This window comes from Protopterus annectens, chromosome 2.part1 (genome assembly GCF_019279795.1).
Source record: "Protopterus annectens isolate FY-2018-M chromosome 2.part1, PAN1.0, whole genome shotgun sequence".
In the NCBI taxonomy this organism is placed as follows: Eukaryota; Metazoa; Chordata; order Ceratodontiformes; family Protopteridae; genus Protopterus; species Protopterus annectens.
This window is the reverse complement of record NC_056729.1, coordinates 1,251,309,146-1,251,332,774: the sequence shown is the minus strand read 5'-3', so window position 1 is coordinate 1,251,332,774 and position 23,629 is coordinate 1,251,309,146. Positions and strand designations below refer to the sequence as shown.

Sequence of the window (23,629 nt, the reverse complement as noted above, 5' to 3'; positions counted from 1 at the left end):
ATACTATGGCTAGACATTCTTTTTCTACTGCTGCACAACATACCTCCCTAGGCTGGAGTCTACGGTTGAGCTATACCATTGGGTGCTCTTCTCCCTTTCAGGAAACCTAGCTGAGTATGGCCCCCACCCCATGGTTCAAAGCATTACAACTTCACTGTAATCTGAACTGACTAACAAAGACGGTCCTCCCAAAGCCCCTTTAAGCTTTTGGAATGCCTGCTCGCAGGATGGGGTTCACACTATCTTGTTGGGCCCGTTTGTCCTCGTCAGGTCTGTGGAGGGAGCAGCTACTGTACTATAATTGGTAAAAAACTTTCTATAGTACCCTGCTGTCCCCATTAATGCCATCACCTGCTTTTTAGTAATGGGGAAGGCCACACCCGAATGGCTTCCACCCTGGCAAGTTCTGGCCTGATCTTACCACTCCCCACTCTTTTCCAGGTAGGAGACCTCTGCCATACCCACCTGACACGTACTGGGCTTAACTCTGCTATTTGCAGTCTGCCCAGGACTTCCCTGCAATGCTGGAGGTGCTCATGCCAGGAATGGCTGTAAATGGCAATATCATCCAGATAAGCAAGGGCATAATCTCCTGCTGGGATATGATCTACCAGCCTCTGGAAGTTCGCTGGAGCATTTTCATCCCAAAGTGCATCTTTGTGAACTCGTATAATCCGAAAGGAGTCACAAAGGCTAACCTCTCCCTAGCAGTGGGAGTCAACAGCACCTGCCGATTGCGCATGGTCAGATCAATAGTGGTCAGATACTTAGCCCCACCCAGATGCTCTAAAGCTTCATCTGTCCTAGGCATGGGATAAGCATCTGACTGCGTGTGACAATTTAGTTTCTTGTAGTCCACAACAGATCCTGCTGCTGCCATCTTTCTTTGGTACCAGCACCACTGGGGAGGGCCAGGGACTGCTGGACTCCTAGATTACCCCCAGTTCCAACATTATCATTATCTCCTCCCTCACAGTATGACTCACTCAGGCACCCTGTAAGAGGTTCTGCTTGATAGGCCTTTGGAGTCCTGTATCCACAAGGTGCTGCACTAGGTGGGTGCACCCAGGATTTCCAGTGAACATGCCCCCAAACTCCTGTAACACTACTCATATTTCTTAAACCTGAGTAGGGGATAGCCGCTGGGACATTGCTAGCCTCATTGAGGAGATCATCACCAGACTACCCCCCCCCCCCCGAGACTCCTCCTGCCATCCACTGCAAATACTCAGCACCATGGCCTCCCTATCATGACTATGGTATAATTTGTGCTCCTGCCTAGCAGTTATAACATGTCGTTAACATCACTGAACTTCCTTACCACTTTGAAGGGTACTTCCCAATCTGCGTGCAGCTTATTTTCTCTGACAGGAACGAGAAACACAACCTGGTGTCCTGCAGCATACTCTCGGGCTTGAACATTCCTGTCATACCAGACCTTTTTCTGCTGTTGGGCTCCTGCTAGGCTCTCCTGGGCCAAGTCCATGAGCTCCCTAAGCCTTATCCTGAGGTTCATGACATATGCCACAACAGACTCTTTGTGGCTTCACACACACCCTCCCACTCATAACGAATATAATCTAAAGGCCCCCCTTACCCCATGCCCATACAGCAACTCAAAGGTTGAAAAACCTGTGGATTCCTGGGGTACCTCTGTGTATGCAAACAGCAGATGGGGCAAATATTTGTCCCACCATCTCCTAAACTGATCTGCAAATGCCCATAGCATGATCTTTAGTGTAGAGTTTAAACTCTCCACAAGTCCATTAGTCTGTGGGTGGTTTGTAGGTGCTTCACCCCACTGTGCTTCCACACACACAAGCCAGCAGGTCTGGCATGAAACTGGCACCTCCATCAGTCCGTATTTCTCTTGGGAAACCTACCCTGCAGAAAATCTCTAACAACATATTTGCCACCTTCTCTGCCTTGATGGAGGACAGAGGCACTGCCTCAGGGTATCAAGTAGCATAATCTACTACCAACCGGCTATACTTCTCTGTGGAATTTGGGGTACTCAAGAGGCCCAACAATATCCATAGTTACCCTCTGAAATGGCTCCTCAATCACAGGCAAAGGCATCAAAGGAGTCGACCTTGTCTCCTGCCTTGTGAACTTTCTGGCACTGCTCACAAATTCTTCAGTACACTGTTACATCCCTTGTAATCCCAGGACAGTAAAAGTTCTGCATAATACATCTCTTGGTATGCTTTATGCCCATATGACCTGCAAAAGGAATGTCATGAGTTATGGCTAGAAGAGCCAGATGGCAGGCGCTAGGCACTACCAACTGCTGTACTACCTAACCCTGTAGCCCTTCCTCAGGTGTCAACTCTTTATACAGTAACCCTTTGTTCCAGTACACAGACTCCCCTTTTCCTTGAGAATCAGCACCTCCCTAGCTACCCCTGCAAGCCTTTCAGTGCAGCTGAACCTGTCTCAACTCTATGTTTGTAACTCTTCGCAGCTCCCACTCCCCTTCCACAGGAAGTCTGGTATCCTCAGACAATGGTGCCTCACTGTCAGACTGGGTACTACCACTCACCTCCTCCCTTGCAGTCACCCTGTCCAAGGGAATACCAGTACCCATCAGCAGTTGTGGCTCACCTTCAGGCTCACTGCTACAGGGTAGCTGCCTCCCTGAAATAGGCATCTCACCAGCCGTGTCTTCGGGTGTGAGGTCTTCTGGGTCTCCCCAGGCTACCAGACACACATGGCTGTCCCCAAGCCTGACTGCGTGTAACTACATGCACATAAGGCACTGCATTATCAAAAACATTCCCTATCAAGACATCTGCACTGATATCCTCAAACACACCTACTTGCTTGCTTCCTTTTCCACCCTCCCAGTCAAGGTGAACCCTGGCCAAAGACATTTGGAATGAGATCCCTATTAAAGCGCTGACTAGAGTGGACTGCCCAAGCAAGTACTGCTCCTCTTTAACCACTGCAGGCTTCACAATGGCTATGTCAGAGGTTCTCTCTCTCTCAGCAGTGGCCTGTTTTCCATCCACCAAGATAGGATATAAACTCTGGTGATAGTTTGGTACCCCTGTTGTCTCCAGACAACTTACCACTGGCTTACTGTTATTCCCACTTGCTGGCTCCTCCACCTTTTGTTCCCCACCATGTTTCCATGGACATCTATAGGATACATGGTTCCACTGGTCACATTTAACATTTAACCCTTGATCCTGGCTGTGTACCTGAACTAGTGGATTCACCTGTTACTGGTGGCCTCTGTTAGGCTGGCTTAAGCTGCCCACCATGAGTTCCCTTATATCCAGCACTGGGTATCCCCTTTATGTGCAGTGCTGCCCTGCTTAATAAGTAGAGATTCCCCTTTTCCCCCAGCTGATCTGTAGAATTACACTCTCGGTCTGACAACCAGATTCTCAAGTCTTCAGAGGAAAGTGCCAAGGGCTTGTTCCCCTCACCAAAAGGTCCGCCAGCCCTTCAGAAATGGTGACCCGACACCCACTCACCCACCTATGAAAATAAGTGCTTAACAGCAATATAAACACACACACTCATCTTCCTTGCATCTATGCTCACAAAACTTTTTCTGTAAGCTTCACGCGTTAACTTAAAACATTCTAATAAGCAAACAATCAATATCAGACCATTTAGAAACACCAATTATAGCTTTACCATGGAGTAAGGGGGTCAGGAACCATACCCAGAACCCTTGGTCAACATTATACTCTTTACATACTCTTTCAAATACATGAATAAAACTATCAAAATTATCATCCTCTGTAAATTGTGCAAGAAATTTACTGACCTTTATTGCTTCTGGGGCTTGGTTATTCATTCCCCATTACCTCAACGACCCTGGTGAAGAGTCAGTATCTTCCTCTCATGTTGATGCTGCTTCTCATTTTCTTCAGCCGCCAAATGCCACAGTCTCTCTCTACTGATTCTACTTTGATATCCAAATGCCGCAGTCTCTCTGATAATTTTAATTCCAAATGTTTAGCCTCCAGTTCAAGTCTCCAACTCCAGATGGATTTTTAAGTCCTCTGAGGGCTGCAAATTCCCACCACCAGAGTGTTGTGAAAAGAAACTCTGAGTCTTTACCTTGTGGCTGCAAGGAGGATACACCTTTATTTACAACTGCTTACAGACTATAGAAGTTCAATTAATATCCACACCAATACGTGATGTCCCCTCTCTGGGCCAGTAATCAAGGAGCTTGAATCCTCACCACTGACACTTGAGAAGGATGTTCACTTGGGAACAAAAATGGATACACCCAGTATTTTCAGATGCAGCTCTCTATATCGAGCACAATTTCCCTTAAGAGCATAGAAGGAACATACACAGTCCGGAATCTGTTTTTCCTTCCAGGTACCCAATAAGACTCCCCACTGGCACAGCTGTAGAGTTGATTCCTCAGCAGAGTATCCAAGCAAAGTCCTCCAGCACCCTCTCTGTGAAATCAGTGCTTCACATCCCTGCTCCAAGTAGCTGACACACACACACACACACACACACACACCCCTGGGAAAGGCTGGCACAGACTTAATAGCTATGCCCCCATCTGCCCAGATTATAACGTAGTTACACAGCCACCAAACACCCCAAAGCCAGCTACTCTAAGGTTCTTACAATGGTACCCAATTATACAGAGGGAAATTAATATGAATATAAATGATAGTGTTTGGCCAATGCAGTCAGGCTTCCAGGAATGGCACAATCTCAGCAATAGATACAAGTACTCTCAAGTTACAATATTCTCCAAAGGACCAGCCACAATAAAAAGTTTAACTATATTTAATAATAAAAGAACACGAAAATACTAATATCTTTTTACAATAAACACCAGAGTTTCAGCCACAGAAAATGTTAGCAATAACACGGGTGGGCAGGTTCACACAGTTATAAAAACACAATACTTGACTAATCTCACTAAATTTTCCTGATTTATCTGAAGAATTATTATTCCCTGGCTACTTACTAGAGCAATGCAAGATGAAGTATGTAAGGGATCCTTCTTTGTCAGCTCACAAAAACAGAGTACTGTGAGACTTCAGTCTCGCCAAGTATTAACATGCAATTTTTAATGGTGGATTACAGAGTGGCATCACATACATCTGGTCATCTGACTTCTGGTTCCCAAGCAACCCCCCCTTGGCAGAAGCTGTCAAGTTTTAGCACATACTCAGTGCCTTGCCAAGAATCGCTGCAGCTCCTGGAAGTCATAAAATAATTTCAAACCTCCACCCTTCCAGAATAGCAATTAGTTCACCCCCCAATGACAATGCGGGAAGCTTCCTAGTACAGACTTTTTATCTCTGGCTGAATTGAGAACTGTAAGACACACTCTTTAAGACCTAAATTAAGTACTTTAATTTCTTACTATTTTCCAAAGGTGGTTTGAGACTAACCTCTTCACTTCCAGTATCCTCAGTTATAATATATACATTTGAACAGTTACAATAATACATGCACATTTCTCTGTCCAGCAGGACAGACTGTAGATACATTTTAACACAAGCAACTTTACAAATACATTTTCAACACAAGCATCTATACACATCAGTTTGACATACAAATGACATGTAATTCTTTACAAAATTCCAGTTAGCTGTGCTGGCATATGTTAAACATCCACTGCCCTACTTCTCCTGACATAGCTGGCAAAACCGCACATTGTCACCCCTAACAAACATCTTTCAAAATCTTTTCAGCAAATGGGACATAAATTGAATTAGTCCACCATACAAATTTAGGAGTCCTAATAGATGATGATCTTAAACTTGACCTTCATATCCAAAGCAATATCAAGAAAACCCATCAAAAACTAGGCCTGCTATACAAAAACAAATATTTTCCAAGCACACCCACAAAAATTACTCTAGCCAAAACACAACCTGAAAGCTGCTACAACAAAGCTGCCAAGTTTGCTACTAATTCATTTAGATGGCTGGTGGCTGGAACTCTTCCTCTACCTCTCCTACATTAAACTTACAATACATAAAATCATACACAAACCATCAGCCTGCCCAGCTCTTACTCCCTTTAATAAACATATATTTCCCTAAAATAACTTAGATCAGAAGATAAGCACCCTTTTGTCATAAACAAATCAAATAAATCCCCTGGAAATGGCTATACTCATACTCAGCAGCAAAAACTGAACTCCTTACCTATAACCACCATAACTTTTTCTTATCTACCTACCTTTACATGCTCCCTAAAAGAAAACTTTACAAAATCTTGGACCTGCTCCTGTACCAATCTTGGCTGAACTTACTATACTTCACTCATCCCCTTCAAACCAAATCACACTTCACAACCCTCTCCAGCCTCCTACTCCAGCCCTTTCTTTCGATTTTCCTACTAACTTACCTTATTCACTTCCTCTCTTCAGGCCTTTCCTCTACCTCTTTCTCTTTTCTCCCTACTTACCTAAGCTACCTGAAGACACAGTACTCTGCACTCTTCTTATAATCTCCTTCTCTCCATCCTTCTTTCTTCTACAACCAAAATATGAGCACAGTCTCTCATACTAATACATCACTCAGTTTCTCCCTCACTGTCTCTAATTGTGTAATCTCCAATATCTCTTTAAATATCTTATTAGAACTGTCCGGGTCTCACTTACCACATACTAATCTACATCACAAATAATATGGACTATCGAGATTTTCTTCACACATTTTCTCCAACTAGTGTCACTGTTTTTCATTGCACTCTACTATGAAACATATGTTATATGTTTTTTTCATTACAACACTTTTCTGTTTTTTTAATAGTGTAACATGATATTTGCTGTATTTCTTTTCTGAAAGAATGTGATTGCTGGGCTTTTCTCCTCAGGCTTCTGCTGAAAATGGGCACTTTCTGGCCCAGTCGGACTTTCCTGGTAAAACAAATGTCAAATACATAAATAAGAAAACATTTTCATCCATGGGAAAAATGAATGTTTTCCATGTCTGTTTGCACAGAATTCTGGCAAAGAACTGTTTAACTGTCTGTTGTGAATGGAGGCCAACAGATCTACTTGAGGAGTTCCCCACAGCTGGACGATCTCCTGAAGACCTCTGGGTGTAACATCCCCTTATGAGGGCCTGTTCTGGACCTGCTCAGTGAGTGTGCAACTGTGTTTTGCTTTAATGGAATGCCGGCTGCCAGAAGGGAAAGACTGTGCTGAATTTCTAGCACCCAGGCAACCATGACTAGTCTACACAGGGGGAAGGACCTCTTTCCCCTTTTTTTATACACCATATAACTGTGCTGTTGTCCCTTATGACTAAAAGTTGTCCAGTAGTTGATTCAGTGGTTTTACTACCTTTATCAGGGTCATTATCTCTTTGAGGATTAAGTTTTTTTTCCTGAAATTAGATTCTCATATACCTTTGGAATCTGCCCCCCCCCCCCCCGACAAAGTCTGAGTCATTTGTTGTGACATACAAAGATGGAATGGGAAGAGAGAGAGCACAGTTGTGCAAGTAAACTTACCATAACAGCAGATGTTCTAATAGACCAAGACATTCACATCTTTCTACTGCAACATTGAAGTCTGCAGTAAGCAAATAACAGAGCCAGACACTTTCTAAATGCCCCTGGTGCAGTGGAAAGTCCAAAGGTAAGATAGAGAACTAAAACCTTAAAGAATGGCTGAACTGCTTACTAACAGGAATGTTATGGTAGGCACCCTTTCCTAGTTTTGGTGGTAAAGCTAGACGTAAAGGGAGAGACGCAAGAGAGACTAAAGAGATAACATTCTAAACTTTAGAATCTTGACAAAAAGATTTAGAAAAGAATGATCTAGCATAGGCGTCCAATTTCCTTCCCTCTTTGGTACCAGAAAAATCCTTGAATAAAATCCTTTACCATCTGGCAGGTAGGCACTAGCTCTATTACTCCTTAAAAGAGCATTTAATGCAGAATTAGATGGAACTTGGAGACTTGGTTAACTGGCAAGACTGAATCCCCTGAAAACGAGGGCCGTATTTCCACTTCAAGAGTAACTCTCTTAAAAGACCTTTAGGACCAATTTGCTTAAATAACCTGATGCCATAAGGGAAGACTGTAAGCATGGGAGGGAAGCCTGAACAGACAAATATTCAAATTGACTGGGGTCTGGCATCTTAAAATAATTCTGATTGTTTAGTCTGCCTGTAGGTATCCCAAAATGCAGTGCTGATTTGTAAAACAATACATCACACAGGCCTCTTTCTTCCTAAAGCTCCTGTCACTGCATGATTTTACATGCATACGCTGCTGTCTTTCAGTCAGTTACTTTTAAGTAACATTTCATGCCATTCAATGACTAGTTAAAACACAAACAGTGCAAATGCCACAGAACAGACTTTAAGTGCTTTTTACTGCTGCTTCTTTTTAAAACAGCTAAACTGCATTTTTTGTGAAGCCTGAATTGTACTACTTTGACTCATCTCCCATCCCCTTCACACCTAATTTCCCTAGCTGTCAAAGTGCTGAGGGTAATTTGAGCTGTTACATGCTGTGATTGACAGCTCACAGCAGAAGACTTGACTCGTGTACTGTTTCCTTGTTCTAGCCTTTACTTTCTGTATGGGTAGTGGAAGGACCAGGGAGCTGCGACATCACAGCATGGGTGGGTTTTTAGAACAGTCATGGTGATGTCAGTTTGGGGAGGCAACTGGCCAGAAACGTACCTTGGTGACATCAATGAACAGGGTTGCCACTTTTTCAAATGCCCAAAGTGGGACATTTTTGGTGCAAACGTCAGATTTTGCAGGGCAAAACATACTCACGGCCAGTACAAAGGATAGAATTTCACTTCTTTGCCTAAATAAAAGCTTATTCTTGTAGCATTTTAATGGCTTATTCTGCTTGTTATGACATTTAGGTCGTTTCAGATACAGAAGAACTGTTTTATGCAACTATTATATAAAATATATGAAATAATTTTGTCCTAAAATCTGAGGACATTTGCCATTTTTACAATTTTTTTGCAGGACACAACTGCCCAAAGAGGGACTGTCCCTCGCAAAATGGGACAGGTGGTAACCCTGTCAATGAATTGGAGACTGCAGCAAGGGCAGGATAAAAGTTTTTTGAAAGTGAAACCACCCCGGTACAGTAAGTATTGTTCTAGTGGAGAAAAAAGGTCAATTTAAAATGTTTTAAATCCTGTGTTGTTTATTCATAGCAGGGACAATAAATAGGGAGAAAAAGGACAGAGAAGGTGAGCATTTAATAATAGAATCCCGTTGTTGTCCTTTAAGAAGCATAATGTGCAAATAGCAATCTTGCAGGAGAAACATCTAGATAGAAATGACCATGTGAATTTGACAAAAGGGATTTCATGTTGGACATTCAGCAGAATATCAGGGACAAAGGAAAAGGAGTAATAACACATGCTGTTAGTGGGGGCTACAATAATGACAGAAGGGGGGAAAGATGATGGTATATTTCTCTATCAACAGGTCATTGGCAGAGGAAGAGGATTATGCAGGTATATTTTTGCATCCCACCAAAAACTGCCATTATGGAGCTAAAGAGAACTTTGGGTGAATACTATAGTTTTCAGCAGATATTATTACCCATTTTGCAACGTAATATGGATTTATCGGGGGGGGGGGACCAGAAGGGAAACATATCAAAAGAAGGTAAATTTCTGAAGAAATACATGAAAATGTTTGATACGAAAAATTTGCATTCAGTAGTAGAAATTCTCACAGAATTTACACATAAATCTCCAAGGTACAATTGGGCTACCCTGGCTAGAAATTATACTTCACACAAACATGGGTATATAATTGAAAGCTTTAACATACATCCAATAAATATATCAGATCAGGTGCAAAAAAAAAGATAAAGATGATGCACTTTCCTACTTATTAAGTAGAGAGGAATTCAAGGTGTTGGCAGTGGAAAGAAGTTGAGTGTTATTAGGGAATATAGGAATTTCTTCAGAAGGGAAGGCTCATGAGGCAGACATCTTTAAAACTCAATTTTCAGTTTAAGGAAAACATGAAGAGAAACAAATATGTGAAAAAGTAATAACAATTACTTGGGAGGAATTGACAAAGGATAGCGCACTGCAGAAAAAAGAGGAAATGTCACAGAGTATAAGAAAGTGCAACTGCAGAGTGCTAAAGGCAAAATAAAGCATTTGGATAAATATTCACAAATTTAGAAAGGCTGCTGTTAAGCAAATATGTTTTCATAAATTCAGCACAAACAAAATTTTTAGCACAATGACTTTGGCAACAGAAAGTAGAAACCAGAGATCCTATAGACGTATTAGCAATATTTTGGAAATTTTATGAATATCTGTACAAAGCAGAGAACTGAGGAAAGTAAGAAAAAAAAATGGAAACAAGTTATGGAAGGTATAATTATGCCAAGGTTAGAGGAAGATGAGACTCAAAGGCTAAGCTACGAAGAGAGGAGATAAAAATGGTGATGTATAAAATCAATCAATATGGAAATCTCCAGAAACAGATGGTATTCTTGAGAAGACTGGATGTTGGAAGGAAAGAAAGTGTTTATATCTATATTAGCTGAGAGACTGACAAAGGTTTTGCCAAAAATGAAATATGGCTCTATGTTTTTTGTGGGAGAGAGGTCAACATTTGACAACATTAACAAAACAAAAATGATGATCTGAAGGGAAACAGAACAGAAGAAAACACAATTATTGTTGTTGGGTACTGATGAAGAGAAAGTATTTGACAGAGTCAGCTTGGATTTTATGAGTAGGGCAATGGCAACATTTCCATTACCCGACAGAGTAATAGGTCTTATTAGGAGGATATGAAGGAGCGGAGGCAAGAATTAAGGTGGGGGGTCCTCTCCACCAAGCTGAATTAACAGAGGAACCAGGCAGAGGTGTTCTACTTTCCATTTATTTGCTTTGTATTTAGAGCCATTGCCAAAGAAAACATTGGATTCACAAATTCAAGGAAATGACATGGTAAATCAAGAAAGTTAGCATGATGGGCAGATAGTATTTTGTACTTGACATATGCTGTTGTTGTGAAATAATACGAGACATTTTCAAGTCTTTTCAGAATACAATTAATGAAGACTATTAAAAATTAAAATTATAAGAATAATCTGCAGTATATTAAAAATAAAGAACTGAAAATGAGAAGGGGAGGGGGTTAGTGGCATCTGATGATAGCAGGGTGGCAAAAAAGGCTGGAAATCAGTAATCCACTAGGCCTAAACTATAAAAATTGATTATTCTACATTAAACAGGGATTTGGTCTAACTACTGTGGTCTGTATCCAAAACACAATTATCAGACCATGGAAATTGCAGAGAGAACCCAAACGAAAAGATGTTAAAATCTTAATGAAGGATCTCAGGCAACAAAAGGAGCATCTGCTCAAATGGAGAAAGGAAATATATCATTTGAGCTAGTGGCAACTATGGGAGAAAGTAATTAAGGGTGGGGAGTCATTAGGAATAATCTCAAAGCTGCAGAGAACAGGGAAATAGGAGGGGAAAATGGTAATGGGTCTCATTCATAGAATAGTGAACAACATAATAATACGCAAAGAAAATTGACTTTATTAACTGAAAGTAGGTTATTGTCCATGGGAATGTCAGACACAATTGTAAAGGCTGGTTCTGGGCTGGCTCTTTCCTTTCAAAATGTCACTCAGAATTACACATTTAAAACAATAAGGTTAAAATGAGTACTAATGTTTTACTGTCTACAGAGCCAGTCACTGGCCTTCTATAAATGCACCATGATGAGGAGTGCACTACTGTTTATAAAGAATAGTTTAAAGATAATAAAAGGCAGTGGTTTAAAATAAAGTGATAATTCTAAGCCCTTTTAGTTTAGTCTAAAACAGAAACTGTCAAAAGGGGGATAATTAGTAGGGCATACAAAACATTGCATGATAACTATAAAAATCAATCAGATTAGATTAGAAAATATTGGGAAGCCAGATAAAGTAAAACACATCAAAGTCTAGACCAACTATACTAGAATACACATCGCCACAGTAGTCAGGAAGTCCTTCTACGTGGCACACCTCATCATAAAAGGGTTCTCATCCAGGAAAAAAAGAGGTCATGGTTCCCCTCTATTCGTCACTCATTAGACCCATTATAGAGTACAACACCCCTTTTGGAATGTACCTCACAAGACATATGCAGCAGCTAGAAAGGCCACAGAAGTACCTCACAAAGAGGATTACTGGCCTCAAACAAATGCCCTACACTGACCACCTCAAAAAATTCCAGCTTTACTCCGTAGCATATCACTTACTCAGAGGTGATCTCTGCCCAACATATAAAGCTATGTCAAACCCAGAGCTGTTGGACATGCTACACCTAAAGAAATCCCAATGCCTCTGAGCTACACGGTCTAGGGACCTAAACCTTGTCACCACAATAAACAGGACACGCTGGAGGGATAGATTCCTGTCCCAGAGACTTCCTATACTCTGGAAAAAGCTACCCATCTATGTCAAGCAAAGTTCTTCATTAGCACTCTTCAAGAAAAATCTTGATGAGTGAATGGGAAATAGGAAATACACCCCGTGGATCACTTCTGTGTCTCTGCTGGACAGTGGCACAGGAAAATAACTTTCTTGGGTGGCGTAAGCTATGGAACCTTGCTGACTAGGCTTACGTAGGCCCTTGGACCAATAGCCTAGTACCTACCTATGAACCAAAAATCCAGATCACCCTTAGGAAAGCCAAATATTAATTAATTTCTAGTACCGATCCAATTCAATGTCCCCTAAAGATTATGGAAATTACCTAAACCCCCACTTAGGGCATTAAATATAAAAACAAATAACCTTAGCAAGTGGGTATAAAACAAAACAAAAAAAAAAAAAAAAACAGAGCCACGGCAGTAATGACTGTGATAAAATTTATGTTAGCACAGTCACTATTGCCTTGGTTCGTGTTTTGTTTTTTTGTGATTTTGCTACAGTGTTTGTTGGTAATATGTTCTCCAATTAACCCAAGCATTAACTGATTAACTGCAAACTTACACCTCTAAATATGGATATGGTCATTGTTTCCTAGATACTGCTAATATCAATGCATACTAACCACTAGAGGCTCCAATATCCTTGTCCTGGTCCTTACAAACCTAGCCCTCACCTGTAATCCACCCAGTACCTCATCATCACTCTTTAAATCTGACTAAATATCAGACATCTAGTGGTACAACTTCATCATCAAATGAGAACACAGATCAGACATCTTCTTGTCAGGTCTATTAGTGCCACGCAGTCATTAAATTAGACCATATTTTTGGTTCTGTGCAGGGCAAACTTACTTCAGTTTCTGCCACCATGGTGTGGGCAAGGCACTGGCCTCCAAAGAACAGACACAGGCTGGTTAACGATGACTTGGAGATTTAACAATGGATGCATCATGCTAGGGATGAACAAATTTGCCTTGAACAACAATTTAAAACCTTCAGCAACTTTTTTTTTTTTTTTTTTTTTTTTTTTAATACAGGAAGTTACAACTCTACCCAAGGGTGTGTTTACACTTGAAAAGGGTTCCCAAAGGACTCAGTCTATAGAAATATTCCACAAGTTTCATTAAAGACTCGGCTTTACACAAAGAACTTTTAGCACTTATCAACAGGCATGGGTGTGAACTTTTGGAAGTGTTATTGACAGACTATGAAAGACAAATGAATAATACCTTGTGCAATATTGAGACTGTTAAGGAAAATATCAAAAGTGACTTGCTTTTTGAAAGTAAGCTATTTTGAAGAAAATTGAAATTGATGTTGGATGCTTAAAAGTAAAAAAAATGAAGAATCTTGAAAGGGACTGTTTAGAGTACCAAAAGGGGACTGCATACCCACCATCTCCTACTACAGGGAACAGAAATTCTAACATGGTCAATGGTCAAACAGTATTCAATAATGTTAATGTACAATTTGATGAACAGAACACCAGCTTTAGTGAACAAGATAGCCCTTTAGGTACCCCCCCCCCCACTGAGACACTCTCAGAGACTGAGAGACAGGGAGCAGAACAATATGAATCAAGGGATGACAGTGGAACAGGGGGATATACGACAACATACCATTGGGGGGGCAGGGGGGTCAAATGGCCCGAGAAGGGGGAATCGAACAGGCAATGGAACTAGATACTAATGTTATCATCACGAATGACCTTGGTGACTTTAGAATTTTTAAATTACAGTAGTTTGGAGGTGAACGCAACCTGAGCCAACCTATTTGAAAGGGGCCTGACATTCGTACCCTCATCAAACATCAACATTGAGGAAGTTTTACTACAACTCAAACTGTTTGTTAGGAGAATTAATGTAGCTTTCTTTTTTTAAGAACAGTGAAACTAGAAGTGCTAACGAAACTATCCTTTTGAAGAGACCCAGCAGATTCAATCCACCACTTCACCCCACAGTGCTTATGTTTGAAAAACTATGCAAATTCAACTTTAGAGAATTTGTAAGAAACAAAAGGGTTAACATAGGAGGAAAGAAATTCAAGTGAAACAGAATCCACCCTCCTCAAGGAAATTATCAAAAACAAACAAATTAAAGTAATGAAACCTGATAAAGGGGGTGGGCTGGTAATCATAGACAGAAATGAATATATTAACAAGATTTTTAATCTCTTATATTCAGATACTTACAATGAAGCCTGAATCAATGAGGTGAACATTGCATATCGAAAAAAAGACCGCCTTACAAGAAATGCTTTTGGACAACCAGGTTACCATATAGGACCACACATTTTTACACATGGAAAATCCACAGTTACCTATGATTTTTGGAATTCCATAAGTCCTTACAAGATCCCCCCTTGTATCCCATTGTTGACGCTCAAGCTTCTAAGAATTTCAGTATAGCCAATACATCAACTTTTACACCAAAAGGGTACTTGGACATGAACCTGGTCTTACTTAAACACTCGTGGGATTTTTTAACTAGGGTCACCGATGATTTATATCTGGAAGAACTGACATTTGTAACTATAGACATCCAGGAACTTTTCTCAGTTATACCTCAAGAGACTGGATTAGAACGGTTTCATGAATATCTTAGAACCAACACATATTTAGGAAACAATAGGGTAGACATTTTCAGAGACTTGATGGACATAGTATTAACTAACAACTATTTAATAATTGAGGGGCAGATTTTCAGACAGAAGATGGGTGTGACCATGGGGGCAGCTTGTGCTCCCATTTTTGCCAATACAGGCTTGTCACAATGGGAAAATACCTATGCACTTAATTCTGAATTTAAAGATTGCTGGATATTTCACAGCCGCTTTTTGGACGACATGATCCTATTTTGGGTTGACACCAAGTCAGAATTGTACCAATTCTTTAACTACTTGCATTCTACCACCAATTTTCTTACTTTCACTATGGATGTACAGGGGGACACGGTGCATTTTCTTGATGTTACCCTTAAAAAGAATATTTTGAAGAAAGGATTTGACTCTAACATTTACTGAAAGCCCAGCTATTCCAACTCTTATTTAAATTTTCACAGCATGCACCCTACACACCAGAAGAAATCAGTAGTCAAAGGACAGTGTGTCAGGATTGCCAGCATGGTGTCCAGGGATGATGATTTTCAGGTAGAAATCTATGTTCCAAAGAAGAGGATACCCAGATGGGTTTTTGGATAACATTTTTAGAGAGGTAACCAGGAAAAGGACATTGGGACAATTTTATCCACTTCTAGGGAAGGGCAAGGGACCAATCCCACAGCTGGAAATGGAGAAAGCAGTGATTTGGGTGTATTGGGGGTACTGCCCTTTACCAACCAATTTGACAGCCTGAAAGAAATAGTAGAAAAAAGCTGGTCTATTTTTACTGTCGATAGCGAACACCATGAGTCAGTAGGACCAAAACCCAGGGTGGTCTATAAAAAAGCCCCTTGCTTTAAAGTGTTACAAATGGGGAAGATGGCTAGATGTGGGAGCTACAGTTACTGTAGGTTCATGATGGAATGGCCCTTTGTCATAGTGCCCATTTTTGGAAAGATTTATTTCCAAAACAGATTTACGTGTAATAGTAGGGAAGTGATTTATTTAACTCTCTGCTCTGATTGCTCTGCATTCTATATTGGGAAAACTAAGAGAACCTTCAAGCAGAGAGTCTATGAGCATCAATACATTAGAAGAAGGGGGATGAACATAATGCCTTAGCCAAACATGTCAAAGGAAACCCGGGACATACATTTAAATTCAGTGTTATTAACCAGGCACAACTAGGGGAACGAGGTGGTCCTCTGGATGACTACGTCGAATTCCTAGAATTGAAGTGGCAACTCAAAACCAATCCCATTCAAACCCCAGGACTCAGTGATTGTGTTTCCATCTCCAGCTTACTTAGATTGAAGACATCTTACTATTTTGAATGAGATAGTCACCAACAGTCTGAAAACATTTCTTCTGTTCACAATGCTTAAACAGCTGAAAGACAAAGGGTGTTATAGAGAGATTTTATAGTTACATTATTTTATTAATTGTGAACTGCGAACACATTATTTTAAATGAAAATGTTTATGTTGTCTTGACTAATTTTAAAAGGTGACACTTGTTTGTGATAAAGAGGGGTTGAATAGTTAATTACATGATGATGTCATTAATTATTTGAGGCTGCCACCCACAGGTATAAAAACTTATACTGTTCTGAAGAATTCCTATTACCTGTGGACGAAAACGCTCAACGTGTGTTACTGTAAATAAAGCCTTTTTGCGGCACTCGACTCTGAAGACTTCCTCCTTTCCTTTTTATTACTGGTTGGTGCTTGTGGTTTTACCAAATTTAGAGTTTTGCCATTTGACAGATAACCTTGCCAATGTATGTGTGGAACGGTTTAAGGATTCAAGTTCTAACAATAGTTTAGGGTGAGATACCATATCAAAAGCCTTAGATAGGTCTAGTAAGATAACTGAAGTTAGAAGTCCATCATCCAAGGCTTTATTAACAGTGTTGGTAAAAGATAGTAAAGCTGTGGTTGTACTGTGTGTTGGGTGAAAACCATGTTGGATGGGAGCAAGTAGGTTATTATTGGAGAGATGTTTTAGCAATTGAGCATGTATACACTTTTCTAGAATTTTAGATAGAGGAAAGAGTATGGAAATAGGTCGGTAATTTGAGAGATCAATGGTGTTACCACCCTTATGTATAGGAATAATAACTTGAGTTTTTCCAAAGTAATGAAAGCAATGATTTTAAAAACACCTAGATTAGAGACATAAATCTACACCAACAAACAAGACTCACCAGATGTATGGGTTCCTAACAGTGTATTCTCAGCCTAAAGAATAAGTTACCAGTACAGGTCAAAAAAAGTACTAGTTTAGCTACATTTAATAGTAGTCTTACTAACTGGGTAGGACGACACAAATTTACACCACATTATTACATACAGCCCTGCTTGATTTGAGAGATGAGCATTAATAAATATTTGAAAAGGGTGGCAACAACCTGTGAATGTGTTCTAAAGGTACACAAGGTTAGGCATCTTACAATCCCCACAATTACCTGCCTAGTTTCGTTCCTAGATTCCTATGCAATTTAAACACTGTATGAAAAATAATCAAAATTTTGAACTACTGAACTACTTTAACTTATATTATGTTGAGAAGAAATGGAGAGACAAATGTTTTGAACAGTTTAATGAAAAGCAATTTACCTACATACAAAGTCTTTTAACTGTATTCTGTCACCAAAGTTAACCAGTCAGTAACAGCACACCTTGTTTCTTCTCATCACAAATGCATTTGCAGATAAAAAATACACCACCCCCTCTAAAACCTCTTTAATCCTCTGACAATTGGCACAGAAATTAGAATGCTAAAACTTGGAACTGTTAATGTACTGCTTACTGTGCCCAGAAAACAAGACTCGATTCCTTCCACCTTCATTTGTCTAACGAATGATTCTAAGATAGTCTTTTAACCACAGAGTACTCCCAGGTCACCTCCAAAAAAAGGACAATTGTGTCCAGTGGGCTTACAAAATCAACAAATAGGTAAAAAGAATCAAAATAAAATCTGCAGGGACTGAAGTGTATGTGTGTGTGTGGGGGGGGGGGCGGGCAGCGGCGATTTAAAGGTAGGCCATCATCAGAAAAAAAAAGTGAATTTTTTGTTCTAACCCCATTCACTTCTCTCAGCAACGGGTCTCTAATGTTAACCATATACAGAGTTCATGCTCCATGCACTCACTAAATCCCAGATGCAGTAAGAAGACTTGCTTGACATGCAAAATGTGCCCTTTCCTTTTTCCTGGCACCTAATTATAAACCACCACAAGATACTGTCAGGTAAAAGTGCTGCAGCTCTCTCTCCCAGAATGGGTCAGCAGACAGTGACCAGCCCTTTCCCAACTAGCTCCATCAAAAGCAAAACTGCTAGCCAAACCTGCAACACCAAGGACACATTAGGACTCCACCTCTCTGCTCTACAAAGCCTGCAAACTTCTACAGTCTTTACCACATTTGTCAAGTTTACTTCACAAATCAAATTTCTTCAGTCTTTACACTCCTTTTCATCCCTTTCATAACTCTTCTTGTTTATACACTTTCAACTTTTCTACATAGATTTTTGTAGTTTTTTAAATAAAGCTAATTTCTGCAGCCCATATCCACTGGGTTTGGATTCTTAAGAGGATATTCATTTTACCTGTTTGCATCGTCTGGTCTACAATACAATTTACCTTTAATAAGTTTATTTCTCTTTTAACAGATATCCATACTGACATATTTTAGCATCAGCTATAAACCCAGTCATTCCATTACGCCAGCTGACAGCCAACAGCTCTCAACATCTTGGCTACCTTATTCTAATAATTTCAACAACATATAACATCTGACACCAATTTCTTCAATATATTCTGCACACAAACACTATCAAAATTTAATTAAAAATTTTATGTCACACATATAGTGCAGACATAACAAACATAGCAAACTAAATATTAAAAGTGATGGTGGGGACTGCTGGCATTACACCAGTGCAACTTAAACAGATCCTCGTCTGTTTGAAAGCAAGTTCAAGTAGTATAACAAGGTCCTTAATATAATAATATTTACACAATTTTCTTCTGAAAACCAAAAGTGGACTATAAAGAAAAACAGTGTGGATGTGCAAGTATTTACTTACTAAATTTGAAAGGAGATGTGCTTTCCAATACTATATGGACATGGGTAACTCATAAAAGATTAAAAGTTATGACAATTCAAATAAGATGCTCTGAACTACAGGATTATGGTGGTGGCCTGAACATACTAAACTGCCACAATTCAGTATTTTCTACTGTTCTTGGCATACGGGATCATAGGAGGTCACTAGGTTAACGCCTCTAGGGCCCTTACAAGCCTAGCCAAGTTTTAACCTTACTTCCACGATCAGCACCTATCACCCCTGTCCAAGAGAGACAGGTGGAACCCCTGGGGTGAATTACAGTTACCCATCCATTCGTCCAAATTGCGTTTGAAGACGGCCAATAAGGTGCTCTGCTTGACATGAAGCGGGAGTCTGTTCCAAAGGTGCGGTACCTCTGGGAGACACATCTGTCCCACCAGCAGGTTCTATTAATGTCACATACCAGGTTAAGGTCATTACACCGAGTTACCCGTGTACCATTTGGCTTACGGACATGCAGCATTTCCAATAAAGCAGGGTCAAAGATTGCCTTATATGCAAGGCAGAGATCGCCTCTGAGTAATCTACATGAAACAGAATAAAGTGACAATGATTTCAGACGATCCTCATAGGACAGATGCTGAAGACCTTGAATTTTCCTTGTGAGGAACCTTTGTGGTCTCTCCAGTTGCTGCAGGTGCTTGGAAAGGTACATACCAAAAGGGGCATTGTCCTCAACTATTGGCCTAATGAGGGAAGAGTACAAGGAGGTTATAACTTCTTTTTTTCTGGAGAGCAATTGGAATGAAGCCACCAACTCACGTCTTCTTTGCAATGATTGGTGATCATAATTAGATGGGACATTAGCTGATTCAATAGGGACCATTGGGAGGCCAGGTGATGGTTCCAGATGGGATTTTTCATAGTTTACAGTGATTCCTATGCTGGAACAAAGATGAAGAGTGCAATCTCATGCCTTTACGAGTTGAAGCCTGGTGGGAGCAGTACAGAGCCAGTCGACTAGATGTGGAAACACTCCAAATCCTAGCAGTCTGAGATGCACCACTACCAGTGCCATGCACTTGGTAAACACCACGGGGGCTGTGATGAGACTAAAGGGCAGTGCTCTGAACGGACAGTGACTGGCTCCCAACCAGAAGAGCAGGAATCGTCTGGAGTGTGTGTCTATTTTTATATGGTAATATGCATCCTGAAGATCTACTGGGCACATACAATTGTCTTTTTCCAAGAAAGTAAGTATTGACTGAACCGAGACCATCCAGAATTTGATCTGTTGAACTGATTTGTTCAACTGACTGAGATCCAAGATCGGTCTCCAGTCCCCTGTTTTCTTCAGCACTAAAAAGAATCTTGAGTAAATTATGGATCCTCTCTGGTATGGCGGGACTGCCTGGATGACTCTTTTTGTCGAGCAGTCCCTGTGAGTGGGTGGAACATCTGGGATTCTTCTTGGTCTTTTTGGTTTCTTTGAAAGGGAAATATTGTAACCTCTAGAAATGGTCCCCTGCACCCATTTGTCCACTGTAATTTCTAGCCAGGCAGATTGGTGCAGGAATAATCATCCCCGACTGCCTCCAAAGGAAGGCAATCGGGCCTCCTTTCAGGAGCACTGGTAGGAGTTACCAGAGAAAGAGTCTCTGGAACCCTGCTTCTGAGAGGCATTGTTGCCTCTTGGGACGGCGTCTTCCACTACTTCTCCCTCTGCCCCAGGGAAGACACTGCCATGCGAGTCCTGGAAAGATCTTTGGGTCTTTTTGAACCATAGCATCCCACTTCTCTGGTTCCTGGAATATGACTGTTGAGGAGTGGAGAAGCATACACCCACAGCAGAAAAGGTCTTCCCATCTTTCTCACATCTGGCTAGAGTTTCTAACTTTGGGGCGAAACAGGGATGAGCCGTCAAATGGAGTGTTGACGAAAGAAGACAAATTGTTCTGCGAAGTCACATAAGCACATCCAGGCATGTCTCCTGATGGAATAGATTCAAGGGTCGAGAGCTGAGAAGTAACCTTATCTTGAGCCCCTTCAGCTACTGCTCCTGTAAGAGTATCTGAAAGTGATTTAATCAGATTTCTCTGAAGCCTGGTAAAATGTGCCATGTAATTCAAGGACATGAGGGAAAAGGTTGATGAAGTGTATACGTGCTTCCCAAATCGATCCATAGTCCTAGACTCCTTGTTAGGAAGATGGACAGTAAGACTTTCTTCAGCAAGTCCCTTTTTAGTGGCTCCTGCTACCACCATGGTGTCTACAGGAATACCCTTGGCCCAGTGTTGCTCATCTTTTGGGGCAGAGAAAATCTGGTCAGGTCTCTTAAGGGTCAACTCGATAGTCAGGAATTTTCCAGGCTAGCTGGGCGATCAATTTAATAAGATAGTCAGCAGGCGGAGAGTTCCAAGAGATAGAGGGCTGGGTGCGAAAAGCCTCTAGGTATACGGATTCCTCTGAGGAAGGTTGGAGGTTAGTCCAGCCACCCTTCTGTTTCAGGATTTCTAGGCTATCCCAGAAGGAAACATCTTCAGGGGGTGACTTGGGGGAACCTTACCCTTCACTGAAATCGGTATCTTCTATGAAGGACTCTTCAGGGGAGTCCAAGTGCTTCCTCTTGCACTTTTGCTTCAAAGGTAACTTCAGTGAGATATTCCAGAGAGGTATCCGAAAATGATATAACCAAGCTGGTTCACTCCTGAGGCTTTTGTGCTCTCTGTCCCATGGAAGAGACTGGAGGAAACTCCAATTGAGGGGATGGACAAGTTGTTTGGCCCGACAGGGGAGGCATAGACTGTCGGTCCACAATGGACAAGGCCCTCTCCATAGCCTGGAAGGCAGGCTCCCTGTAGATGGATGGGAGCCCGGAAAGACTCCTTTGCAAACATGGTCCCACCCCGCACCAAGGAAGCCGCCTACAAAGCAGAAGCCAGTGTCAAACTTACATATGCCTATGCCCTAAGAGGCATGGAGGTCTCCAAAAGTATCAAAGTCGAATGCTGCCGCTTGGAACTAGCAATGAAGCCCCAACCCCAGGAGGTCTCCTGTTCCGACAAACCATAAGAGCTAAGGGTAACTATCGGTGCTGGAGAAGGAGCTCTGACTAGCACTGAAACAGTCGAAGCCAGGATGGTCAGTACCAGGGGCTCAGAAATCTCTGCTGGAGTCGAAGGAGGATTTTGCATGGGTGTAGAAGAAGGCAAGGTTCCAGAGCTAACACAACTAGGAACAGAGGATGGAGGTAATCTCCTTGCCATGAGGGGCTGGCCCACCAGTCTCATAATGTCTGACTACGATAGGCTCTTGGTGGAGGGAAAAGATGAGGTCGATGGAGACCTTGGAGTCCATCTCTCCATAAATGGACTCAGAGGATGGTCCACGAATGGGTCAAGCAAGGGTGAATAGGATGTCTACGGTTAAACTCTCATCTAAGGCTCCTTTGTTACTGCCTAACTCGAGAGGTTTTGGAGGGAGCGAACTGGAATAACGGCAGAGTCGGTTCCGAGGCTCGGAACTGAGCCCACAGTCAAGGATTATGTGAAGATTGACAGCATCAGATGGTAAGGTTGCTGTCAACCTGTTTGCTAGGTCTCTCACCACTGTGTACATACTTAGCATGTTGTTATTGATGTGGTAGTTAGCAGGAGCGTGGGATAAGATACTTAATCCTGTAAAAGAACTACCACAGAAATATATCCAATCTACAAAGAAACATTATCAAGTCCTTTTCAGTAACAGCACATCCTTGAAACATTAAACCGTGAAAACTAAAAAGTCATAGCATTTTATCAGTGACCTGCTATTAGTTGTAACCCCAGCAAACGTGAAAGATTCATGCTTACTGAATATATACTTACAATACGAATATCAGTCAAATGTTGATAAAAAAATCAGACTTTAATAAATGTGGATTAAGTTGAAGGAAGTACTTCTAAACAAGCAGTGCATAATATCCATCCTTGATTTTTCATCAGTATTACAATCTGCCCACACTAAATACTTTTATCCTTAATAAAATTGTGGATCAGCACCGTAAAGCAACGTGAAATTAAAGCCTGCAACTGGAAATTATTAAAAACGCATCTTAACTAAAAACTGCTTATGTACTTTGTGAAATCAGAAACATTTGTTAAAATTTAAACACAAGTTGGAGTTTTTGTTAAAGATTTTTAATCCTACTTCCTTACTTAAGTAAGTACGGTCTGATCAAGGCAAATAGGATTTAATCCACCAGTAAGTCAAAGTTAAACAAACATCATAAACAAACCAGGAGTGCAGACAACCAACAAGAATTATGTAGCTTGTCAGATACAAAAACTCCGATACAAGTACGGGGTTCTAAATAGCATAAATCATCATTAAAAAACAAAACAGTAACCCAAATGTTACTTGCAGCCTACTCTCTCGAATCGGTTTATTATGCTCACCTTCTAAAAATCTCTTGAATTTTGTTAGGGTAGTGGCTGCTTCCCATGCGAGGAGGATCAAATAACGTCATTCTATCACGTGACTTGGACGTTCCTACGTTAAACGTCGTCTGCATTACACCCAATA

The 23,629-nt window shown here is 41.0% G+C and overlaps 1 protein-coding gene across 3 annotated transcripts in view; it reads right to left on the bottom strand.

Moving 5' to 3' along the window:
• Window positions 1-23,587, bottom strand: part of CCM2 (CCM2 scaffold protein) — a 984,305-nt gene extending 960,718 nt beyond the window's left edge. For all 3 annotated transcript variants that reach the window (XM_044062782.1, XM_044062785.1, XM_044062784.1), the window contains exon 1: window positions 23,503-23,587. The gene's annotated coding sequence lies outside the window, so the exon portion shown is untranslated. The remainder of the gene's footprint in view (window positions 1-23,502) is intronic.
• Window positions 23,588-23,629: the final 42 nt, after the last annotated feature.